General features: G+C 36.4%; 1 long non-coding RNA gene across 1 annotated transcript in view; it reads left to right on the top strand.

The window, feature by feature from the left end:
• The window catches only part of LOC147581674 (uncharacterized), a 63,161-nt gene that overhangs the window by 15,806 nt on the left and 23,480 nt on the right, over nt 1-23,875 (top strand). The gene's annotated exons all lie outside the window — the stretch shown is intronic.

The raw sequence follows: 23,875 nt of genomic DNA, 5'->3' as shown, positions 1-23,875 counted from the left end.
TGGGAAGGTGTAGGCCACAGTCTTTATTGGGGTCTCCCTGGGAAGGCAAGGACAGTTTGCACAGTTTAGGATTGGTTGATTTGAATAATTTTGGCAGGTTTGGGCCTGCGGTAGTAGTCCCTAGTTGCCTAGCACTTGGCCATGGGATGATTAAGGTAGAAAAATATTGCCTCCAGGGTATAATGGGCCAGGTAGAAATTTGATTTTGGATAGCTTAATTTGCATAGCAAAGACATGCTTCTGGCTGGGCCCTTTGCTATCTCCAAGAATTGGCTAGCTCCCTGAAGGGCAGTCTGTCCCCACAAGTTTTTTTGTTCTGTTTTTAAGATGTTAAAACATCATAATATACAGAAAATCACAAATATTTACAATACAGCAAAGGGGAGGCTGGGTGGCTCAGTTGGTTAAGTGTCCAACTCTTGATCTGGGCTCAGGTCATGATCTCATGGTGGTGAATTGAGCCCTGTTATGCCCAGAATTCGTGATCCCCAAAGACCACTAGGGAGCCGAGTCCGATGCAAAAGCATAGAGCCTTTATTCGAGCTAGCTCGAGCTCAATCCCCTACCTGCACCGACGCAGCGGTGAGATATCAGGGAAAAAGAGCGAGTTTCAAAAGGACAAAGGTTTTATTGGGGCCTGGGGGCAGTTGGTGAGGTAATGGCTATGGCCTCAGCCGATTGGCTGGGGAAGGGTCCTGGGGAAGGGTCTGAGTCCTGTTAGGCAGGTGGGGGGGGGGTTACTCAAGGGGAGGATGTGTGGTCAAGGTGAAGGACACAGAACAAGGTGGAGTCGGCCGGCATAGGCCCGCCTTTTCACCCCATGTCGGGCTCTGCCCTGAAAGTTGGGGGGGCCTACTCAGGATTCTGTCTCTCCCTCTCCCTAGCCCTCCCCAGCTCATGCTCTCTCTCTCTCTCTCAAAATAAATAAATAGACTTTAAAAAGCAAAATAAAATGAAACACTACAGTACATCATCCAAAAATGATGTGGAATATGTGTGCCCCAAAAATGCATATTTAGTTACTTACAAACTATATGCATACACCATATTAATATTAAGTGCATTAAAATAGAAATTAGAAAATGAAGAATTTTAAATAAAACTTCAGATAAAGCGTACTGTTAAATAATTCAAATTTAAAAGCAATACAAACTTTTAAATTAATGGCACAAAAAGTTTTACTTTTGTCAAATATCAGTTTTAGTAATAACTTAGTGTAATAGGCTTTATTATTTGAATTGAATTATTATTGAATTATTGAATAGGCTTTATTATTTGAAAATAATAATCCCTGCCTGGGATCCTCTCTCCCTCTCACTCTGCCCCTCCCCTGTTCATGCTAGTGAATTCTCTCTCTCTCAAAAGAAAAGCTGAGGTTCTAAATTAAGGTTTTTTTTTTTTTACCTTTTAAATAAGGAAATTGTTAATAGAAAAATAATGTGAATACTAAAATGAACCCCTTTGTATTCTTCATCCATTTCAATCATTATCAGTTCGTAGAAATCTTGGTTTATGTATTAATTCCCCAACCACTAACTTAGATTATTTTGAAACAAATTCCAGATATCATAAAATTCATCTGTAAATATTTGAATATGTATTCCTTGAAGATATGCATTTTAAAAATAAATCACATTAACAAAGAAAAACTAACAAAAATTCCTTAATGATATCAAATATCCAGTCACCTTCCACATTTTTCATTATGTTTTTAACAGCCATTTACAATTATATTGGTATTTGATTTTAATTACTGTAATAGCTGAAAAAGAGGCATCGCAAAACCATAAGATAAACAATATACGTTATACATTTAGAGTGAATTAAGTTATGAATGAATAATAGCAGATGTGAAAGCACATTTCAAAGCATATTTCCTTGATAATTTAGAACATTTTTGCCCACCTTCACATGATTTAACTGGACTGACATTCTTTTCATTTTGTAAAACATTTGGCAAAAGCCAAAAAGGAATTCAGTTGTGTTTAATGTCTCTGTAGCTGTAAGTACCTGAGACTTCCAATCCCTTGAGTGTCCTCTTTTGTTTCTCCCCTGTTGACTTTTGACTTCCTTAAGTACTTCTCCTTAGAAAGAGTCTGTATCTTGCACCCCTTCCAGCAATAACTCACTGTTATTATACTGAAGCACTGTTGGCATTTGGTAAGGTGTGGGGAAGGAGAAGCATTCTATAATCTTATGATGAAATCTCAGTCTTACTGGATCTAAGTTCTTGGACTACTACCTTTCCTGTGTTTCCCCTTTTGTGAGACAGAAAGACTAGAGTGGACTGACATGAAATGTTCTTCCCCACATGGGGTAAGGCTCTGCTAAAGATTTTCCCTTAAAGAATAGCTCTTGTTACATAGAATGCTCTCAGTGTTTTTCACAACGAATAGTCTTTCCTTCCCCTTTCAGAGCCAGGAGATTTTCCTCAGCTCTTCATCATGAGAACTGTTTTGAAAAAAATCTTAGACATTATTTCTTCAAATATTGCTGTTGTCCTGTTGTCTGTCTCCTCTCTGTCTCCAACTTTACACATGATAGACCATTTTACTATGTCACATGTTTTTTGCACTTTTTAATGTATTTTCTATGTTTTTGTCTGTCATACTTCAGTTTGGACATTGTTTTCCTTACTTATAGTTCTGATTTATTTATTCTCTTTTCATTCTGTTATGTCTAGAGATTTTTCTTTTAATGTCAGACATTATTTGTGAAAAATTATAGGTAACTTGGATCTTTAGATGATATTTTCCGACAGAGAAAATTTACTCTTCTTTTACTAAGGTGCCAGAAATTTCAGATCACCTTCATATAGTCAGAAATTGAAATGATTCTAATTTGAGCCTTATTTCTGGTTCACCCTTGATTCCTAGGATGGAGGCCTCCAGGGTCCTGCATAAAACCTGTAACATTTACAAGGCTTTCTCTTTCCTCCTAGTCCCTTAAGCCCAGGTTTTTAGGTTTTTGTTTTGTTTTGTTTTGTTTTGTTTTTTCTCACTGGAACTTCATGAGTCTGTCAAACCCTTTGCTTGGTTTTGCAGCCTCAGCAGTTACTCTGGAATTGACAGATCTTGGACTCACTTCTCTGAACGTCCATTCTCTCTGGGATCTTGTGCTCTCACAAATCTTTGCTATTTTGGCAGCTTTCCTATGCCTTCAAATAGATTTTATTTTGTTTTATTTTATTTTTGTCCAGAACTTCTAGTTCTTAGTTAGGATGAAAAAAACAGAAAATATTTTTTTTCTCAATAGGACCATAGAGAATAAAAACATTTATTTTGTCTCTGTATCTTGGTAATCTGAAATTTCAGTTCCATAACAAAGTTTTAAAAAGGTCTGGTCCAGAAATGGTAAATGTGCTTATTTCTTTGGCAGAATACTCAGATATAAAATAGCTATCTTTTATAATATATTCTTTAAAGTTTCACCAGAAATACCTAGTCAATGTAGTATACACAAAGCTTCTTTTTGTAGTTTTCCTTGTAACACCAGTTCTGGTTAAGGCAACAAAATTTTATGGCACATACCAACTGCAAACTAGCCTGTGGAGTTAAATACAGCTTTCTGGGAATTCTGTGGTTAAGCAAGCTTTGTAGGTGATGATTTTCTCTTAAAAACTCTGTAGCTAGTTTGTTCCATTTGATGATTACACAGACTTTAATAATAGCCTTAATGATTTGACATATTTTAGCAGTCATCCAAAAGGGAAAAAAATCAAGCTTTCCAAAGTTGCCTTACATAGATTTTTAAGCTCCTAAAAAGGATGTCTCCCCCACCATAGCTAGTTCCTTTCATACTTCCTGGACCATGTAAATGCCCAATAATTATTTGCTACATGTACAAGTGAATGAATGAATGAATGAATGAATGAAAACAGAGGGAATCTTGTAGATTTTTCTATGTTCTCCTAAAAATGAGAAACCTCAAACTGAGCACAATATTCTATGTGTATTCTTCTCCCCAACATCAAGTGGGGCAAAGGAATTACCTCTGAAATTCTGGGAAAGTTTAATTGGAAGGAAACATTAAAAATAATAATATTAAGAATACAAGTAATATAATAACAGGTTAAAAAACAACTAGATTGGCTGAGGTTCAGGTAATTATTTGCTTTCAAGATTTAAAATGGCTTCCAAATTAAGTATATAATATTTTCATAATAATTTATTCTTTCTCTGAAATAATGACAAGTTATTGCTGTTATTACCTTCATATACTGAGTATATGGGAAAACGCAATGATGCACTAAATATGCCTACAATGGGAAAAATTAAAATTTGGGAAGTATTTAATGACTTCTAACCATTTTTCTTCAACATGGTAAAGATATTCTTTAATTAGCATGGTATTATTTCTATACCAGTATGTTTTCTTTTTATTTATTGCATCCTTTATGCTCTTCAAAGCTTTCTTAAAAGTAATGAAAATAATAATGGATAATTCATAATGTGCATCTTTGATAAATGGTATTTAGAGTAGCTGATGGTTTCTGTTTATTTAAACTCTGTTGAGTTTATTTTAAAGCAGTTTTTCTTACTTTATTATATTCAGTAGCAATGAACTGTTGAACTACCCCAGAAAAATGGAAAGTATTATAAATAGTTTTCTTTTTATTACAACAGATGATGGTTCTATCCCCAGAAAAGAAATCATCTAATTAGATATTCCCTGAACATACAGCACTTAATGTAAACAGTTACAGTTTTGCTTGAAAAGTATCATTAAAAGCACTATATCTGGCATTGTTGATGTGAGTTCTTTTGGTGTCCTTTCCAGCCATTTTATATGTAGAAAAGAAACTTGTGTGAAATCAGTCTAATACATTTACAATTTAAAAACCTTGTTACTTTCTTAAGCATTTAAGTTTGCCTCATAATGTTACTATTCACTTGTAAGACTAGTCAATTTTAATAACCACTTTTAAGAGATCTTGGAATAATATTTAGAACTGCTTAAATAGTCAAACACCTTCAATGTTTCAAGTTGCATTTATAACTTTAAAATTTTAATGTCCTTTATTTTCTTCTCAAGAACTTTAATTGTCTTCAAATAGATCCTGTCTGATTATTTCAATAACTCTTATAAGTGTAATAAATTAAATAGCTAAATAAGATAAACCTAATGTTCTGTCAGATGTCCTAACATTATCCACACAAGTAGTAATATTTCAACTTAAAAATTATCCTTCTAAATAAGTGATCAAATTTCACATAATCAATTGAAGTAATAAGACTTTCATTCTAGTAACCCAAATTCTTATTAAAATTACCAATATATATATATATATATATAAGGCTTTAATGTTTACTTTCCTTCCAAACATAAAAAATATTAGTTACAGCACTCTACTTCTCCCAAATCTTTAAATTCTGAATGCATCAGATTCCTATGGTTAACATGTGCATACCTATAAAAAATAAAATCTAACCTAATTCACTCACTCATTCATTTATTCAACAGTTATTTCCTTCACACCTACCATGTGCCAGGCCCTGCTCTAGGCACTGGATACACCACTGTAAAAAACTAAGAAAAAAAGCAAGTCTGCACTCATGAAGCTTAACTTCTTAAGGTAAAGGAAAAATAATAAATAATATAAATTTATCCTATAACTTATAGCATGTTGAAAGGTGATACAATACTCACTATGATGGTTGCCATTAAAAAAAAACAACAGGGGCTCTTGGGTGGCTCAGTCAGTTAAGCTTCTGACTTCAGCTCAGGTCATGGTCTCAAGGTTTGGGAGTTCGAGCCCCTCACTGAGCTCTGGGCTGACCACACGGGAGCCTGCTTCAGATCCTGTCTCACCCCCGTCCACCACCCCCACCTCAAAAATAAATAAACATTGAAAATAAAATTTAAAACTAAATAGAGGCATGTATTTGTGTGGCAGGAAGAATATTACCTTTCAGAGGCATTCCTCCCACCCCCTATTCCAAGATGTAAATTGCTCAAAGTTGCCGGAAGATAGAAGTTGCTGGTCCTGGAAAACCTTTTCCTAAGACTGGAGACAGGACAAAGGAATGTGTGTTTTGTGAATAACTCAAACAGGGAGGTGATGGGGCCTTGTGAGGAAATAGCTGTCTGGTGCTCTATCACATCGGTGCCCTCTGTCTTTCTCGAATGTGTCAGCCGTGCTCCAGTCTAAAGGGCTGTGCCCTCACTCTGTCTGGAAAGTGCTTCCCTTGGTTTTTCAAATGTCGTGTCAATTTTTGTTCAAATGCAATGTTTTCAGTGCAACTTTTTGTGGCAGATTGTATTTTTTCCAAAATGACACAGCAATATTTCCAGTCCCACATGCTTTTCCAGAACTTTGTCACTTTCCAGCGAAGAGGCGGAATCTATTTCCCGCCGCCTTGAAACTGGGCATGCCTTTGTAACTATCTCAATAAATAGAAAGAATCAAAATTGGCACTGTGTGACTCTGAGACTGGGCTACAAAGGGTTTCTGCTTGGCTGTCTCTCTCTCTCTTTTGGGATTCAAGTCCTTGGAACCCAGCTACTATTTTATGAGGCAGCCCAAGCCATGAGGAGAGGCCTTATTATGTGTAAGAGTTTCAGCATCAACTGCCAGATATTTGAATGAACAAGTCTTTAGATGATTCTAGCCCTCAGCCTTCAAGTCTTCCAACTAAGCCTCAGACAGAGGCAAGCTATTCCTGTCATGCCCTATACAAATTTTTATGTTTAATTTTTTTTTTTTTTTTAGAGAGAGAGAGAGAGAGAGCGAGCAGGGGAGGGAATGAGAGAGAAAAGGACAAGAGGATCCGAAGTGGCCTATTCACTGATAGCATAGCCCCTAATGCGGGGCTCAAACTCACCAACCATGAGATCATGACCTGAGCCAAAGTTGGACCCTTAACCGATTAAGCCACCCAGGCGCCCCTCAAGGAGATTCAAAGTATGAGGATCTCCAGGCACTCCAGGCAGGAGCTCTGCTTGTCACTCTCTAAATGCAATATTGATAATCAAAACACCATCCCTAACCTTCCTTATTTAGAATTTCTCTGTCTACTCTTAGTCCTTCTTCTTTTTCTGGCTTTATTTTTCTTTTTTTTTTTTTTTTTAATTTTTTTTTTCAACGTTTATTTATTTTTGGGACAGAGAGAGACAGAGCATGAACGGGGGAGGGGCAGAGAGAGAGGGAGACACAGAATCGGAAACAGGCTCCAGGCTCCGAGCCATCAGCCCAGAGCCTGACGCGGGGCTCGAACTCACGGACCGCGAGATCGTGACCTGGCTGAAGTCGGACGCTTAACCGACTGCGCCACCCAGGCACCCCTCTGGCTTTATTTTTCTACATAGCACTTAAAACCATTTGATACACAAGATATTCATCTTTTTTGAAAAAGTTTAATGTCTGTTTACCCCTTCTAACATGTGAGCTCCAAGAAAGGAGTCATTTTGCTTGTTTGTTTGTTCATCCTTGTATCCCAGTCATGCCTGGAGCATGCATGGTACATATACAATAATAGCAGGTAGTGATACCTGTCAGGAAGAGAATAAGAAGGAGTAAGGGCATAGAGAAAAATTGGGATAGAGGGTTACTTTATATAGGGTGGTCAGGAAAGTTCTCTCTGATGATATGACTTTTGAGGAGAAGGCTGAGTGAAAAGAAGCAGAGACCTAAAGATGTTGGGGGAAGGGCATTCCAGGCAGAGGGAGTAAAACTGTAAAGACCCTGAATGGGAATGTTCTTGAGGTTTTTGAGGAATAGGTGAAGGTGTCTCTGATTAGAGAAATGGGGGACAGTGGAAGGGAATGAGGTTGTGAGATCATCATGATTCAGAAAATAAAGAGCTTTTAAAGCCAGTCTAAGAAATTTATATTTTAAAGTGATTGAGGGTGCCTGGGTGGTTCAGTTGGTTAAGCATCTGACTCTGGATTTTGGCTCAGGTCATGATCTCTCGGTTTGTGGGATCAAGCCCCATGATGGGCTCTGTGTTGACATTGTAGAACCTGCTTGGGATTCTCTCTCTCCCTCTCTCTCTGCCCCTCCCCTGTTCACTCTCTTTCTCTCTCTTTCACAATAAATAAATAAGCAAACATTAAAAAAATAAACATTAAAAAAAATAAAGTGATTATAAGTCATTGGAGGGCTCTGAGCAAAAGGTAACATGATCAGCGAAAAGTGAGAGAGCAGGCAACGAGAAGATGGGCCCATCTAGAAGTAAGAAGACTTTTTAGGGAGGATATAATGGAAGCACTAAATGTAGGCAAAGCAGTTCAATTTAAGAATGGTTGGGCAAAAAAAAAATCATTCAACAAGCATTTATCAATTACAGGGCATTTACTTACAGTAGGCTGGGCATTAGAGATATAAAAGATAATAAAACACAATCAGAGAATGCACATCCAGTGGAAGAAGAACAAAAATTAAATAATCATAAGACCTTGCAGTCTTGTAATAGTCATCACACATGATTGTAATTTCTTTGGCTATTTTTCCCACTAGACCCAGAGGAGCCCTAGGTGAAGGACCTTGCTTACTTCATCTTTCTTTCTTGTCTTTCTTTCTTGTTATCTCCATCCCTGAGTACAATGACTATGACATAATAGACACTATATAAGTACTTTATAAATGAATGAATAGGGGCGCCTGGGTGGCTCAGTTGGTTAAGCGACTGACTTTGGCTTAGGTCATGATCTCCCAGTCTGTGGGTTCAAGCCCCACATCAGGTTCTGTGCTGGCAGCTCGGAGCCTGGAGCCTGCTTCCGTTCTGTGTTTCCCTCTCTCTCTCTGCCCCTCCCCTGCTTGCTCTGTGTCTCTCTCTCTCTCTCTCAAAAATAATAAACATTAAAAAAATTATAAATGAAGGAATAAATATAAAAGCAATGATGACGTTATGTATGAGTATATGAGAACCCAAGGGGAAGGGATGTCAGGTAGGATTTACTACAGATGGTGCTGACCGAATAGGAAGTAGATTTGCTATTCCAGGAAAATAGGGCTGCTTAGCAAATTCTGAGAACAAATAACTTGAGATATGGAGACCTAAATGAATAGGGTTTAAGAAATAGGCATTTGTCATATCAAGGATGCTTTTGTGAGCCACCTTAAGATTTATTCTATAGACAATGAGGAGACTGTTTTCAGAAAAAGAGTGGTATGCTTAGGCTGATATGGTATGACACTGATTTGGAGGAAGGATTTGATGTAGATCGCACCAGTTCTAAGGAAATCAGTCATTGTTTGCTTTGACAGAGAAGTGGTAAAATGTTCTGTTGTCTATTAATACGGAGTTTTGGAGTGGAGGCAAACTAGAAAGCTGACATAGTGACCTCTCTTATTGCCTGCTCCTCCTTTTCCTTGTATACTTGTATTGGAGCCGTTTGACTCCTACCTGCAGTCTCGCCCTTGCCCTGGGACTGGAGACTAAATCTGTCTACAGTCAGAGGTAATTAAGAAGGGAGATCCGAGAGCTCCAGGGCCTAAAATTCAGGTCAACACTGCTGTTCCCCCCTTTCTGATTTCAAGCCTTAAATTTAGTAATCTGGCTATTGCATTGTTTTAAAATCAAGACCAAAGATCTCCCATATGTCCACCAGGACTGGCACCATGTCTTGTTACTAACTGCCTTGATTGCAGAGCTCCCACCAGTCTGTGTAATGTTTCTGTATGAATTAGAAAAAAGACATCTTCTCTGGGACAAAATAGCTAGAGCTTAAGACTTACAGGATGGGAAGCTAGTCTTATTGATCCCCTTGTAGGACACCTTTGTGCTGTTCACAAATTGCACAACTATACATGTTGGTCCCGCCTAAATCTTGTGTTTTATCGCTGAACCTCAGTCTCATGACCTGCATCTTGCTACCAAGCCTCTAATACTATATTGACCACTTGCCTGGATTATTACCTATCATCTTCTCCCTACAACCCAGATAAGTAACTTCTGTCTGCTAAGACAATTTAGGATGTGAGGGGTACAAAATGGTTTTAATTCAGGTTTCATTTTGGAGGAATATTTTTAGTTTTTTTCAAGGCTTAGAAAGTATATATTAAGAGTTCAAATTACCATCTTTCTTTTGTAAAAAAGATAATTTCTTTTGTAAATTATTCACTCATGATATTCAAAAATTAATATTTATTTTTATCATATAGTTAATTTTCTTATCTGTGATCAGACTGAATGTCTACTATTATATCTTATTTCTCAAGACTGCTGTCTATATTATAAATGAGTATTTTTTTAAGGTTTATTTATTTTTAAGAGACATAGAGTTAGTGAGGGAGGAGCAGAGAGAGAGGGGGACAGAGGATCTGATGCAGGCTCTGTGCTGATAGCACAGAGGGGCTCAAACTCACGAAATGCAAGATCATGACTAGAGCCAATGTCGAATGGGTAACCGACTGAGCCATCCAGGCACTCTTATAAATCAGTATTCTTATGTGGTATGGATCTCTATTCTGTTCCATTGTCTATATGTGTATTGTATAGCAATACAACTTGTGTTAATTATTCTAGCTTTATAAGCTAGCTTTATAAGAATATACATATATACATGTATATGTATATATATATTTATTTATTATATTATTCTTTATTTGTGCTAATTTTTTTTTGCTGGAAAGTCCACGAGTTTGATTTTACTATAGCCACAAAATATTTCATTTAGTTAATTTTTACAAGGTACATTTTTTAATCCCTTTTTCCTTGATTTTTCAGTATCCATATATTTTATGTAAATCTCTTTTAGGTAGCATATAATTAGTTTTGTTATTGTCCAATATAATAATCTGTGTCTTTTAATTGGAGAAATTAGTTCATTTTTATTTACATTAATAATTGGTAAGTTTGGATTTAAGTCTATCACTTTGCTATTTGTTAAGACTTTATCTTGTTTACTTTGCATTCCCTTTGGTCTCATTTAGATTACTCAGTTGCTCAAAATATATATGACTTAAGTTACCTCAGTGAGATCCCTTCAGTAAGATACAAATATCCTCAGAAATAGAGAGTTTTTAACAAATATAAAGTCATACCCTGAATGAGGCAGGATATAAAATGAACAGTCGGGAGTCTGAGGAGGTCAGAATTGGACAAACAATGGGTGGGCAACTTTTATAGAGACATAGTAAGTCTATTGAATCCCAGTATTGGAGGGGCCTAAGTTATATAGAAAAGTGTCTAAGGATTAAGGGTGTGGTGAGTTGTTTCTGATTAATTCCTATAGTCATCAGGTGCCGGTATTAGTCACTCTTCACACATAAAACAATCTCACTGTTGCTATATCATATACCAATAAGTATTTATTCTCACATACGAGACCATATGGATCAGCTTCTATGACTCTGTTTCAGAGTCATTCAGTGGGAGTTCTTTCTGGGGCCCAGGAGGTAGGAATAGTGGCTACTTTGGAGAGGTCAGACTTACTCACTGAATATGTGTAAATAGACAATGCCATTTAAGATCCAAATATGAACTTGTACATTCTCACTTCCACCCAATTCCATTGACCAAAACAAGTCACATGAAGAAGGCCAATATCAAAAGTACAGGGGAGTATCCTTCTAAGGAGGAAGGAGGAATGAGGTTAAGGAATAAATATTTGCTGAACCAAAGTTTAGTTGATCTCAGTGCCTAGCTAGAAAATGCTTTTAAACACCCATCATTCTTTTCTGTACTTTCTGCTCACGTAGCAAAAAATGTCATCCTTGGGGTACCTGGGTAGCTGAGTTGATTGAGCATCTGACTTTGACTCAGGTCATGATCTCATGGTTCATTAGTTCAAGGCCCACATCGGGCTTGTTGCTGTCAGCCTGTTAGCACAGACCCCACTTCAGATCCTCTGTCCCCCTCTCTCTATCCCTCCCCAGCTTGTGCTCTCCCCCCAAAAGTAAATATTAAAAAGAATGTCATCCTTGGGTTTCTTATTTTGGTCTTCATGAATTTTTAAATGATATCTGGAAAGCAATGAGGCCCTTTTTAAAATAAAATCAGCTTGCAGTAGCCTACCATATATTTTAGAACTTGAAAAACATTCATATAAGATATTTAACTTCTCTCCTCCTCCCACAACAGGGACTTCTGTAGTGATCTTCAGAAGCAATAAACATCTATTTCAGTAGGCAGCTTCAGTTGGTTCCATCAAATATAGTAATCTGTTCTTGGGCGTTAGCATATTTGCAATTACAGTCTGAAATTATACTATTTTGAAATTGGTTCATATCTTAGTCACTAGCATAGTGGAAATACATAACAGATGTAAGAATAATGCTTTAATCATTTTATTATTTTTAATATTAGATAAAAATAACAAATTCCCAATGTCCTAGAAATATTATATGGAGAATAAGATGAAGGCACTTCCAAGATTGCACTCACATAAATACGATGCCAAGTATAAATCTCACAAATATAAATTCTTCACCTACAAGAAATACCTGTTAAAAGTTAATAACAGCAAGATGCATATCGAAAAAAGCATAAATGAGACAAATACCTCTAATCTATTGAATATATGTGGAAAAACCAAAAGTATAGGATAAGATGGCAGAATATGGAGCAGCTATTATTGGTGGTGGAAGTTTCATCATTACCTAATATTCAGATATTCTGAAGCTATTTGGATGAAGGGAATTCTTAGTAGGCACTTCAAAAGAAATAAAAGAACTGCCAAAAGGGATTAATGACAATACTGAAAATGGCATTTAGAAGTTGTGAAAAGACAAAACAGTCTCAATGAGAGTTTTAATGGGTTTGGTTGACACAGAATGGCAAAGCAACATTGGTGTTGAAAAGTCATAAGCAGAAAAGACAGAGCACAATTGAACCACCTGGAAGATACAGTAAAAAAGAAACTGGGAGCCTGGGAAAAATAAAGAAGGAAAGAAAGAAAAAAGAAGGGATGGGAAGAAGGAAGGAAGGAAGAAGGAAGGAAGGAAAAGGGAAGGGAAGGAAAGGGAAGGAAAGGAGAGAGAGAAAATCATTAAGGGCAATTGCCAGTTTTATTTTTTGTTGTTTTTTTAAGCTTTTACTTTTTTATTTTAAAGAGAGAGAGTGTGCAGAAGGGACAGAGAGAGAGAATCCCAAGCAGGTTCTGCACTGTTGGCACAGAGCCTAATGGAGGGCTTGAACTCATGACCTGAGCCAAAAAACAAGAGTCGGACACTTAACTGACTGAGCCACCCAGGTACCCTAGGGAAATTGCCAGCTTTAACTCTCAAGTGCTCCTATGCTTTGCTATTGTTTTTATTCTAAAGGAATTTTTCTTTTCTGCTTTAAAAAAATGCCCTAAAATATATATCTAAAACTTGTATGTGCTGTACTGGGAAGATTTCTCTGAACACTTAAACTCTTTATTGCCAGAAATAAGAGTCTCTCCTTAGGAAAATCTTTACCAAGTCTTAGGTAGAAATGAGGCTCTTACATTACCATACAGTTTCCCAAATCTTTCTGTTATTGCTGTTCTGAGTTGCTCAGTGTCTGTAAATCAAAGTCTTGTCTTTCAAGATAATTTACATACATAAATTTGTAAAATATAATGTATCACAAAACATTCCAGAAATTGCTTTTCTGTTCTCTGCTTCTATAGCAGCATCCATTTTTTGAATGTGTAAGATGCAATCCACAAGCAGCCTGGACCATGGGGATGGATGATCTACAGGGGGAAAAATACAACAGATTTGAGGAAGAAAGTTATTTCCTTATGATCCAAATTTTATCCCTCCTGTTTACTTTTGAATCCCAAATTTATGAAGGACAAACACTAAAAGTACAAAGCGTAGATCATTCTCACTGGCACCTTACCATCAGGATATGGGGGTCAGTGAGCTTTCTTCTCCCTGCTACCATCCTTCTTCAAAAACCATACTTCTTTGAAGCTTATCCATGTTGATATATCACCTGCCAACTTTCTTCATTTCTGTCATGCGCCATTTTTCTCGGTCATTCTCCAATTACAAGGAATTGAAATCTTCATCTTTCATATCGAACATTCTCAGGGTAAATGGATTGGCCTCTCAGTTCTTTGCTCTCATCCTTGATTTTCTTCCTACACCCTGATCTTTGCCAGTCATCCCACCATTCCGCCCCACCCTGTGCCTATCCTGACAAGTAGCTAGCTGCACCATCACAGAAATTTCTATTTCAAGTATGCCGCACTCTGACCAGTTCCCCTAGTTCTGGTAGCTTTTACTAGTTCAATTACTTCAAAAATCTAATCTGCCCCAATTCTTTGCTCTTGGCCAATGTACCTTTTCAATATCACTACCCCCTCCTTTCTTCAAAAATTTCTTCTTTACATATTGTCAAAGGTCATCATGCCACTTTCATGCAAACACCCCAAATCATTTGTATTCCCTCTATTATGTACACTAGGGGAAAAAATCCCTTGTTGAATCCAGCTATCTACCTTCACTCATTACAGAAGAAAAAAATATTTACTCGCGTACCTTGTGATTGAATATGCTCCAAAAATAAAGAATGAAGCCCTCAAACTAGCATTCAAAAGTGCGCAGATATCCTATTATGTTTGGCTAGAAAAGTTCACTTTCACCTTTTCTGCAATGACTACTTTATGCTTTTTCTCTTCAAATTTCTTATACCCCTTTCTTCACTCCCTTTAGTGATGCTCCCATGTTTTACTTATTATTAAAATAATCAAAATGAAACACAATCAATACATCAATAAAACCACATCCATCCATATTGATACTGTCTGTATCTTCCTTCTTGTCACAAAAAAAGAAGTGTTTCTTTTCCCCCAAAAAAGTCATTATGGTATGGTGAGCCCTACTGTAATGTTGTGTCCTTTCTCCTCTTCCTTCCCCTTTTTCTATTAAAGCAATTTCTTCCTACATATTAGATCCTTTGTATTCTCTCCAGCACATTTATGCTGCCTCAGGTTTACTTTCCCTGACTCTCCATCCTTTTGTTGCCTTCCATCCTGTCTCTTTTCCCCCTTAATTTTGTATTTTTATTTCCTTCCTTCCCATTTATTCACAAGCTTACTCAAATCAAGCTTCTGTTCCCATCAAATTTACTGATATGTTTTTGCAAAGGTCTCAGTTTTCAAGTGACTAAATTCAATAGACTATTCATTAGTCTTATCTTGATTGGACTCTCAGCAGTATTGGAAATCATTGACAACTGTTTGCTCCTTGAAATAATTTATTCCCTGCTTCTAGGAAAAAACTATTTTTTGTTTTCTACTTTACAGACAGTCTCAAGATCCTATGCAGATTTCAACTTCTCTAACTAACTTGTCCTATTGGAATATTCAAAGCTGGACCTTGATTCTAGTTCTCATTTCTAAATACCCTCTCCTTAAGTGATATCTAGCTACATATCTTTAAAAACATATTAACATACAATATTAACCTCTACATTTATATCTGCTTATATCTGTTCTTTGAACCTCTCCTCTGAACTCTAGACTCATTTCTAACTGCCTACTTGGAATCTCCACCTATGTAATGCATTAGTTGTTATAACACTAGCTGCTTTAACTTATGAACCTTTCATATTTTTGTGGCTTAATACACTAACACAAAATTATTTCTCATTCACATAAACAGTGAAGTCTGGAGGATTCCAAAAGCATCCTTCCTTCTGGTAATGAGGTAGGTGCCAGACTGCTTCCTTCTTAGGTTTTTCCCCTCATCTAAGGTTTGATGATATTCCACATGCAGTTGAAAGCATATGCAAATCGACCCAAATATTATCTGCCCAGACTGACACACAAACCATCCTCTCATGGATGCAGGTATGAGCTAGCAAATATCTGCAGCTGAAACACTGCTCACAGGCAATGATAGCATTGTGCTAAGAGGAGTTTGAATCTTCAATATATAGTTAGCTATCTCCTCCACACTTTGCTTTTCCTGACACTATACAAATATCCGAACCCTTTTTTTCCTACAAAAAATACAATTGACCCTTGAACAACAGGGGTTTGAACTGCACAGGTCAATTTATATGTGGATTTTTTTCAATCAATACAGGACGGCACTGTAAATGTATTTTTTCTTCATAATGATTTTCTTAATATTCTCTTTTCTCCAGCTTACTTTATTATAAGAATGAATATACAATACATATCATATACAAAGTATGTGTTAATCGACCATTAATGTTATTGGTCAGGCTTTCAGTTGATAGCAGGCTCTTACCAGTTCAGTTTTTTGGTGAACTAAAAGTTATATGTGCATTTTCAACTTAGGGAATCAGTGCCCCTAACCCCTGTGTTGCCCAAGGGTCAACTGTATAAACATCTCCTCTTTGAAGGATGAAACCAAAAGTTTCAACCAGCTACCACATCCAGCTAAGAGTTCAAAATGCTCTCCAGCAGGGGTAGACATGGTTACTGGTACCCTGGCAACACGTGAACTCTCTTGTCTATTCAGTCTTCCAGACTGACAACATCCAATACCCAGTGGTAGAGCAGGGACCAAAAAAAAAAATAAAAAATTAAAAAAAAAAATAAAACCTCATATTCTGAAAACAGAAGTGTCTGGGAAAACTTCTCTACACCAGCTAAAGCAAAAATGTGTTTCCCTTTATTATGTACACGACTTCACTTCTGACCACCAAATGTGTAGGTATTTTTTCCCATACTGACCAATTCTCTGACACCAGCTGGGGGTCCTACAATTCAATTCAGTTCACTATCTATCTGCAGCTAGTGTTAGATCACACAGATTAAGGACCCAGTCCCACAAGACTGCCCCCACTTTAGATGCCAGTTGCAAGTTCTAGGTTGCTACCTGTGTTTCTGACCAACAATAAATTAGGATTCCCATGACCACTTCCTCTGGTTCAATAATTTGTTAGGATGGATTACAGAGTTCAGGCAAATACTTACTTATATTCACCAGTTTATTATATAATAAAGGATATGGTAGATGATACAGATGAATAGCCAAATGAAGAGATACATAAGGTAAGGTCCAGATGTTAAGCATCTTATACCCCTTGGAGTTGGGAGTACACCCATCTCCTGGCCCATGGATGTGTTCATCAACCCAGAATCTCTCTAAACCCTGTACTTTAGAGATTTTTATGGGGACTTTACCAAACAGGCATGATCAATTATTAACTTAATCTCTAGCTCCTCCACCTTCCCTGGAAGATAGGAGATGGGGCTGAAAGCTAGAAGATTCTAATCAAGCTTGATCTTTGTGGTGATCAGCTCCCCATCCAGAAGCCCATCAAGAGTCATCTCATTAGAACAAAAGACAATTCAATCACCCATGAAATTTCAAAAGACTTAGGAGTGCAGTGTAAGATGTTCTGGTCATCCCCCATCAGTCAGGAAATTACAAGTGTTTTAGGAGCTCTGGCCAGGTCTCAGAGATGAAGACCAAAATATAAATTTCTTATTATATCACAACATCACAGTAAGTATTGCAGACATAACAGTTACTGGTTCTTAGAACTAATGAAAACCTATAGGTAGGCACCATGAGTTCCTTTACCCAGGTAAGAGAAGTTTAATTACACCCAATTTCCACTTTCTGGAAGGAACTCATTTGTTCATTGCTTTTCATGGTCCCTGTAACCATGTCCCAGAATTATCATCTGAGATGTTCTATTTTGTCCATTATCTGGATGGCCTCATCTGCAGTGAATTTTGGTGTATGTTCCTTTCTTGGTTGTGTTGTGTTGTGTTGTGTTGTGTTGTGTTTACAACTGTCTTCATATCATTATAAATTTGGGAACCCAGTGGTTGTTTGAAGGCTCAGTGAGTCAAAGGTAGGCTGCTGGTTTCTATAGCAATACATTTTCAAAATGTTGTAAGCTTCTGATCTATTTTGTCTCCAGCTTCATGTGCCATTAGTTCTTAGGCCTGCTTTATTTTTTTTTCTCCCCAGTGATTCTCTTTTAACTTGATAGCGACTATGTTGAAGCAATCTGAGTATTCTTGTATGGCAAACTCATATTTTTAATGGACCTCCATTGCTCAAGCTTTTTCAGTCATAAGACTAGTGTCACAGTAATTTTTTCCCAATCCTGAAAGGTTCTAAATTTCAAGAATGTTCACTTTCAGTTTTGCTTGCAAATGGGACCATTCTCATCTGAGCTAATACCTTTCTTTTAATACCATGCCAAACACAACAATTACAAGCAACCGACATTACTAACATACCTTCCTGATTATTTTCTACTAAAGCAGAGATTCTTAATCTTTTTTTTGCCATGGATCTCTTCAGAAATCTATGGAATTCTATTGACTTCTTCTCAGAATGATGTTTTTAAATATATAAAGGAAAATAATGAAGATCAAAAGAAGAAAATAAACAATATAGAAATACAGTTACTAAAATATTGAAAAAAGTTATGGTACTATATGTCACTTTAATAACACATCTAATAAGACAATACATTTAAAATAAAAATAAAAGTTCATTTTAAAAGACATACCAGTGTTAGGGACCCCTGGGTGGCTCAGTCAGTTAAATGTCTGACTCTTGATTTCAGGTCAGGTCATGGTCTCATGGTTCATGAGTCCATTGGGCTCTGTGCTGACAGTGCGGAACCTGCTTGGGATCAAATCTCTCTCTCTCTCTCTCTCTCTCTCTGTCTCTCTGCCTCACCATGCCTCTCTTTCTCTCTCTCTCAAAATAAGTAAATAAACTTAAAAAAAATTTTTTTAAAGTATCAGTGTAAGTTGTTTAAGGCTTACATAAAAGCATTACACAGCAGGCTGGCTTCTGATTAATCTCCTTCTCCATTTAGGAAACAATTAATGGGTCACTGGAGACTACACACTGCATATATATAAAATAATGTTTCAGGTTATCTGCTTCTGGCTTTTCACTGTCTTTGAGTTATTTGATAATTCTTAAGTTGTAGTAAATGATAAGCATGCACCTTCTGTCTTCTCTGGTGAAGATTTAACTGGCTATTCCAGCATCTCTCCTCTCCCTAAACAAACAGTTCTGCTTCTATTTACAATGTACTTCAGCATTTCTTTTACTTCATATACATCTGTACTTTTTAAAAATGTTTCCTTTGAGCTGGTTACAACATCTGAGAGAATGGTTCTCTCATTCAATGAGTAGCGTAAAATCTTTTTCTTTTACATTTTATTTATTTATTTATTTATTTATTTATTTATTTATTTATGTATTTAGGACAAGCAGGGGAGGGGCAGACAGAGAGAGAGAGAGAGAGAGAGAATGAGAGTGACAAAGAATCTCAAACAGGCTCCACACTCAGCACAGAGCCCAACCAGGGCTCAATCCTGTGACCCTGGGATTATGACATGAGCCGAAATCATGAGTTGGATGGTCAGCGAACTGAGCCACCCAGGCGCCCCTGAGTAGAATAAAGTCTTTAACAAGGTCTCATTTTTATATCTGTATAAGTCATAATTTTACTTTTTTTCTGGAAATTATCTTTTAATATACATAATGATCGACAAATAATTTTAGAAAGGAAGCCCTAGAAAGCAACATGAATGTCTGTGTCACAAATAATTACACACAATTTAAGATAAAGAGTTGCCTGATGGCCACATGGGGGTGCATAGAAAGAAAGACCCTGTCTTCTTGGCCTAAAAGTGACACATAGCATCATATCTCATATTCTATTGGTCAGAACTAATGACATGGCCTCATCTAGATGAAGAGGAGCTAAGAAATAAATCCTGACTGGATAGCTGTTTACTTAAAAAGAACTCACATTATAGAATGAGAGCAAGAGTACTTTATGGACAATTAATGTCTTGAACAGAAATATATAGTAGATAATAGTGGGTTTTGCCACATGTCATTAGTAGACCCCCTCACACTTAAATATTCCACATGAGAATTCATCATATCTACATTCAGTAAAACAAATGTTGCTTCAAGGTTAGCAAGTATTTTTCTCATAAAGAGTCTCCTCATTTTTTACCTTTTTTTGAAAAGTAACTTTGTCCAGCTTTAATCACTACTGAAGTGTAAAGAACTTTCTATTACTTTTAAATTTAAAGAGATTAGAGAGGGAAAGGTATGTCAAATTCTTAATAAATTTGTAAGTGCTGGCTTTAATTATAAAGTAACTTATGATAACATAGCCAACTGTGAAATATACATAATCTTTGAAGCTTTATTTTTAGATAAATCTTCCAAACTATGAGAGTGGGTGAAGGCAAGTTGCATATCCTTATTCAGAACCATAACTGAGAATCATGTAAGGAAAGTTTTCCTATCCCTATTTTTTTAATATAGTAAGTACCTCTGTTTTCCTATTTGCATATGCTTGTCATGGAATATACTATTTTCACTAGTTTAAAGTTGCTCTAAATGCTAGCCCTAACCCAGAATATTGAGTTTAAATAAAATTGTATGTAATTGTGGCTATTTTTTCTAACTTGAAGTTTGGAATTTTACTTTGGAGGTTATTTACCATAAATTATAATATAAAGAAGTACATTTGTGTGTCTGTGTAGATAACAAAAAATATCATAGTTTATAATCTTTTCCATAAATTCTCTTTAATTGGCTATGTTATGAATTTTTCTTTCTAACTATGTATGCTAAAAAAGAAACAATGGGCCCCAAACAGAATCATTTGTGCTAAGCCCCGTATCAGCAAACCAAGACTTAATGCCTAACCTAATTACAATTTCAGCCTTTCCCAGGAATGTAACCTTTAACCACTGAAGCTAGAATTACCTCAGCCCTAGTGAGGTAATCAGCTAGCTAGACCCATCATTTCCCCAAAGGAAAGTGACTTTGCCTGAAACAATCCACTCATTTTTAGAACCTTCCTTTATCTGCCCCCTTCTGCCTATAAAACCCTTCCATTTCATACAGTTCCTCACAGCTCATTTCTATCTGCTAAAATGGGCTGCTACTTGAGTCATCTTCAAATTTACTGAGTTGAATTTTGTTTTCTAACATGTATAATTTGAGACTACCTAAAATCAGGACTTCCCAAGTATATTCAATGGACATTAGTTTTTCAAAGTGTTCATAGGTACAGTGTTTTTTTAAAAAAAGTTTTTGCAGTAAATTTGGACATCAGAGGCTTACAGTCAAGTATGTTTCTTTGCTAAAAACTTCTTAGAGCTTTGGGGTACCTGGGTGGCTCAGTCAGTTAAGCCTCTGACTCTTGATTTTGGTTCAGGCCATGATCTCATGGTTCATGAGTTCGAGATCCACATCAGGCTCCATGCTGGCAGTGTGGAGTCTGCTTGGGATTTTCTCTCTCCCTCTCTTTCTGTCCCTCCTCTCTCTCTCTCTCTCTCTCTCTCAAAACAAACAAACAAACAAAAAACTTCTTAGAGGTTTAATATATAAACATCTATTGGGAAACATCAAGAGGATATATGGTGTTCTCCAAACTTATTTAATTGTAGATCTTTTATTTGTCATGGCTCAACCAGCATCATTAGTGATCTGGAGAACATTTTAGGGAAATACTTTCTGTTTGGTTGGCTTATTCCTGGGTGCATCATGACCACCATTCAAATGTGTTTAGAAATGAATCCAAAACCAGATTCCAGATAGTATGGCTGCAGGAGGGGTCCTGTGTTTATGCTTTACTAATCATATTATAAATTACAACAGAATGTTATTTCCCTTCTCCTCCTGTCATGTGGAAAAAAAAAAAGGTTGCCACTGAAATAACATTATCATTGTTCATTGCAGTATGGTCATGTTTGTTTCCTCCAAAAGAAAGGATCTGCATTAGCCACTTAAGGCTGTCACTGACAGCCCTAATGTTCTGAATTTCACTAGCTTTTAGATGATAGGGATTTTTCTCTTTTTTTTTTAAATATAAATTTCTTATGAAATCAAATCACAAAAATATCTTTAAAAAATAGCTAACATTACTCTGGACTAATCACAGTTTAAATATATTCATTACTTTCAATATATTAGCTTATTTAATCCTCACAACTACCTTACAAGAAAGCACTTATATATTTCCCATTTATAAGTGACAAAGATAAGGCACAGAGAGATTTTTGAACTTTTTCTTAAATCATGCCACACTCCAGTAAGGGACAGAATTTGGATCCAGGATCCAGATAATTTTTAATCAATGCTGAACAATGCTCACATGAAGATATCACTTCCAAGATCCATTTGCACCCCATCCGAAATAACTAAGTCCAGACAGATCTTGTTATTTGGTTGAAACCTTAGAAATTATCATTATTAATATGTAAAAATAGTTGAAGAGTGACAATTTCACATGTTTGACTTTGTGATAAAGAAAAGTAGTGAGATGCCAATGTAGTTGAGTATTTATCGAGTACACATAACATGTCGGGTTTCTTACTGGAAGTTGCAGATACAAAGGTGAGCCAGACAGACCTGGATCTTAATTTAAAAGTTAAATTATCCAAAAAGCTGAATACATAATTACAAAATGGGTTAAGTGATAAAAAGGAAGAAAATCTTGTTCTGAGAATGTGCAACAAAGGGACTTGATTTATTCTGGGGGTGGAATTAGGAAAACTTGCCTTAGGGAGATAAATTGAAATCTAAAGGTTGAATAGGAATGAATAAAGCTTTCAGCGTTGGGGATGGAGAAGAATGGGAAGAAAAGAAAGAAAGGGATGGAAAGTGAAAGGAAGATAAAAAATAAAAGGGAGCATTGAAGGTGGTGAAGAAAGGTTTTCTGGGTAAACCGAGCACAGGAGCAAAGATTTGAAGTTCAGGAATATACATGTTGTGTTTGAGAAATTGAAGAAAAACCAGTATTTCTGGAGTGTGGGAAACTTCCAGAAGAGAAAGCATGGGTCTGGTTAGGGATGTGGGGTTTTACCAGAAAAGTTATGAGAAATTACTAAAATGATTTAGTAATAGGATTAAATGTATGTTGTTATCAAATTATCGGTGGATCCTATAAAACACACTCTGCCATCTATTGGAATAGTAACATAAAGTTCCGTTTCATTCCTGATGAAGAACTCAAAATAAATTAAAAAAATGAATCTTGAAGTTGGAATACTTAGAAATCTTTGAATCCACTTAGAGTAAATATTTCTAGCTTCTATATGTAGGCATATATATTATGCACAATAATCAGAGTATTATTAAGTTATGTTTAAGAATACATTTTTAAAGGTAAAATTATGACTCATATGAATATAAAATGAACACATGTCGAAGATGTTATTTAACTCAATTGATGATGAAATCAATAAGATGTTACAACCAGTTTCAAAACAAAACTTAAAGAACCTTACATGCATGTGTAATTTAAGAAACAAAAGAGCAAAGTGGAATAAAAAGAGAGGAGGCAAACCAAGAAACAGACTCTGAGCTGTAGAGAACAAACTGATGGCTACCGGAAGGGAAGTGGGTGGGGGGATAGGTTAAACAGGTGACGAAGATTGAGAAGGGCACTTGTGATGAGCACTGGGTGTTGCATGGAAGTGTTGAATCACTATATTGTACACCTGAAACTAATATTACACAGAATGTTAACTAACTGGAATTTGAATAAAAACTTAAAAAAAAAGAACCATACATACATAGGCAATTAAGGAATGATGAAAGAAGTTTACAAATACATGTACAATAGGTCTATCCACGAGTAATAATCAATTTCATACCTAACATGATGAATTTGTACTTCTATGTGAGAGAATCTTTGCACTGTTCAGTTAAAACTTGTAGGGTTATAAAATAGTGCAAAGTCAATGAAAGAGTGAGAAAATCTGGAAGGGTATAACACTTTTTTTTTTTTTTTTTTTTTTTTTAATTTTAGAGAGTGAGAGAGCACCAGTGGGGGGAAGGGGCAGAGGGAGAGAATCTTAAGCAGGCTCCATGCTCAGCACAGAGCCTGATGTGGGGCTTGATCCCACGACTCTGGAACCATCAAGTGAGCCAAAATGAAGAGGGGGACACTCACTCACCTGAGCCACCCAGGTGCCCCAGAGCCCATTTTTGATCAATTTCAAAGCCTTTCAGAATTTTTCCTAC

Source organism: Puma concolor, chromosome B1 (assembly GCF_028749965.1).
Source record: "Puma concolor isolate L17-30 chromosome B1, mPumCon1.1.hap2, whole genome shotgun sequence".
In the NCBI taxonomy this organism is placed as follows: Eukaryota; Metazoa; Chordata; class Mammalia; order Carnivora; family Felidae; genus Puma; species Puma concolor.
The sequence above is the reverse complement of the archived record's forward strand: the minus strand, read 5'-3'. Positions and strand labels throughout refer to the sequence as shown.